The 2642-nt window shown below is 59.0% G+C and overlaps 2 non-coding genes across 2 annotated transcripts; both read right to left on the bottom strand.

The window, feature by feature from the left end:
- Positions 1-300: 300 nt before the first annotated feature.
- Positions 301-372, bottom strand: TRNAA-UGC (transfer RNA alanine (anticodon UGC)). Its single transcript has one exon. It is a non-coding gene; the product is annotated as a tRNA-Ala (tRNA).
- A 1418-nt stretch (positions 373-1790) lies between these two features.
- TRNAF-GAA (transfer RNA phenylalanine (anticodon GAA)) lies at positions 1791-1863 on the bottom strand. The gene has a single exon. It is a non-coding gene; the product is annotated as a tRNA-Phe (tRNA).
- Between the last annotated feature and the right edge of the window lie 779 nt (positions 1864-2642).

Below are 2642 nucleotides of genomic sequence, written 5' to 3'. Positions count from 1 at the left end.
GCGTTTATGACCACTGCAGACAGAATTGTACCCACCGGAGAGCATTCGCGTGACAATACCCCGCTGGGCCGCTTTGCTTTTGCGGGCCCCCTCTGAAAATGGTGTCAGCCACGGCCAACCCGGGGGGACTTGCAGGCGCGCACCCTGACGACGGCCGGGGACGAGTGGTTTTAGTGTCCTGCCTCTTCTACAACGTAGGGGCTTTCACAAAGGGAGAGGAGAGAGACTGCACGTCCATATCAAGGCTGCAGTGGCGATCTGTAGCGTTAGTGACAAAGGCAGGCGGAAATAAAAACAAAGTGGAGATGCCGGGGATCGAACCCGGGACCTCATACATGCAAAGCATGCGCTCTACCACTGAGCTACATCCCCCTCCCTCTGGCTGCTGCCTCTTAGAAATCCCTGCTGTACTCTCTTCTTTATGGTTTATGAAGGGCGCAGACAATGCAGTTCATAGACACAGTTCCCGTAGTGAGATCTCCCTGTCCTTCCTTTTATAATTTCTGAGGTAACACATTGGTAAATCCTCTGATAGTCAAAGGCTTAATGCTCCACCAAATTATACTCTCAGAAGGTTTCCCCCCAAGTTGAAATTGTATGCCATATATTTCAATGAATGTTAGCATGTAGCAACAGCAAACCAAAATAAATCATTTGATATGTCCCAAGTAGGCCATTGTTTGTAACAGACTAAAATTCTAGCTGATGCCAGACCAGAAGATGGACCCAGTGTTTCGCTCTCGCTGCTCAAGGACGGACAGAGAGCAATTTCTTTCCAGTGAGGAAGGGCATTGGCCTGCCTGGGCCTCCTCCTGGAAACCTCTGGTTCTCCCACGCTGAAACCGCTCCCAACGCGAGGTTTGTGTGTCTGTCTGAAGGCTTCTTTCTCCCCGGAGACAGAGTCGAGTGAATGGCAAAGAAACAGCCCCAGCCCCCAGAACCAGGGCTTGAGCTCGGAGCAAGGACGGCTGAGAGGCGAGGAGAGGGCAGAAAACTGAGGGCTCCGCCTCCACCCGCCAGCCTTGAGATTTGGGGATACAGTCACCCCTCCCTCACCAGCCGGCATGCCACCTCCTTCCCACCCCAGGGCCTTTGCACTGGCTGGCCCCTGTGCCGGGAACCTGTTCCCCTGGGCTGTTCCCGCGACTGGCCACCTCCAAACCGGGTCTAGAAATCCCAGCACTCTGCTGCTGTGAGTGTTGTTTTCTGTCCTGCCATCGTACCAGCCCTGTCTCTCATGGCTAGTCAGGGCTGCAGGGCCATCTGGCTAACCCTGGCGCCTCCTAACTACTCGGTATACACTTGTTGAATGGATGGGGGGGGGTGTGTGAACAACCGGAAGCAGAGGGGCCTGGGCCACCCAGGAAGTTGAGTCTGCACTGACCTCAGCGAAGAAAAATCGCGGGGACAGTAGTAAGACGGGGTGTGGCCCGGACAAAAACTGCAGCGACCTCCCCGTCGGGGAATCGAACCCCGGTCTCCCGCGTGACAGGCGGGGATACTCACCACTATACTAACGAGGACTGGTGCTGCTAGCTAGTGCTCGGGCGGCTCCCTTAAAGGAATCTCGTTTTTCTCGCGCATTCTACGGACTCGGATGCGTTCGCTGGTGGCACGAGCCGTGTTCGGCTTGCGGACGTGGACATTAGGCGGCCCCCAATTCCCGCTGGGTCCAAGGCTGCGGCGCTGGGGTGCAGGGTGCGGAAAAGGCAGCCGCAGGGGACCCACACTGCGGACACAAAAGAGGACGCGCCGCGGGGCGGGAGCGAGCTTGCAAAGAAAAGACAAGCTGCCGAAACCCGGGATCGAACCAGGGACCTTTAGATCTTCAGTCTAACGCTCTCCCAACTGAGCTATTTCGGCAACTGCTCTGGCTGGCCTCCTTTCGGTCCTCCCTGTCATGCACACAGCCTGGACCTGCAGTCCCTGGGTTTCATGTCCGCCCCTGCCCAGCCTTCAAGGTTGCCGCCTCCGCCTTCCAGCGCGGCCCGAGGCTGCCTGCTCAATGCTGGCTCATGGCTCACTATCTTTGTCCCTTACCTGCCAAGGGGAGCAGGGAGGGGGCTGCCTGGGCCACGGCGGTGCCCGAGGGCCTGGACACCCTGGGGCCCGTCTGGGGGGCTTTGTAAATATGTGTTGACCCAACCGGCCAGCAGTGAAGGAATCCCACCTCGCTCGGAGCTTGGCTTCCTCAAGCTCCCTTCTCCACACAAGGCTCACCCTCGGGGCCGGCTTGGGAGGGCGGCGCCGGGGGATGCCGACCGTGCCGAGGCTTGTGGTCACAGGTGGCCGCCACACCTGTGCGCACCTGCTCAGCTTCCAGGTATGGAGACATCAACAGGCTTGCGTGGGGTTGCGACCGGGGCCTCTCCCTGCCTGTAGGAAGTGGGTGGGGGGCAGAGGTGTTGCCTGGGTCGGGATGGGGAGAACCTGCTAGGCACCTGATGATGTCTGGTCCCTCCACGAGCAGAGAAACAGGGCCAGCAGAGAGCAGAGAGGGATGAGACCCCTGAGGTGGAGGGGAGCTCCAGTGAGGAGCCAGGCCTGGACCAAGGCAGCCCCCTAGTGGGGAGCAGCTGGCAAAGGCCCCGAGGCAGGGAGAGAGGCAGGGCCCGCCAATCTCCTGACCTTCCGGGAGTGAC

This window comes from Oryctolagus cuniculus, chromosome 21 (genome assembly GCF_964237555.1).
Source record: "Oryctolagus cuniculus chromosome 21, mOryCun1.1, whole genome shotgun sequence".
Taxonomy (NCBI): domain Eukaryota; kingdom Metazoa; phylum Chordata; class Mammalia; order Lagomorpha; family Leporidae; genus Oryctolagus; species Oryctolagus cuniculus.
Note: the sequence above shows the minus strand (reverse complement) of the source record. Positions and strands in the feature narration are given on the sequence as shown.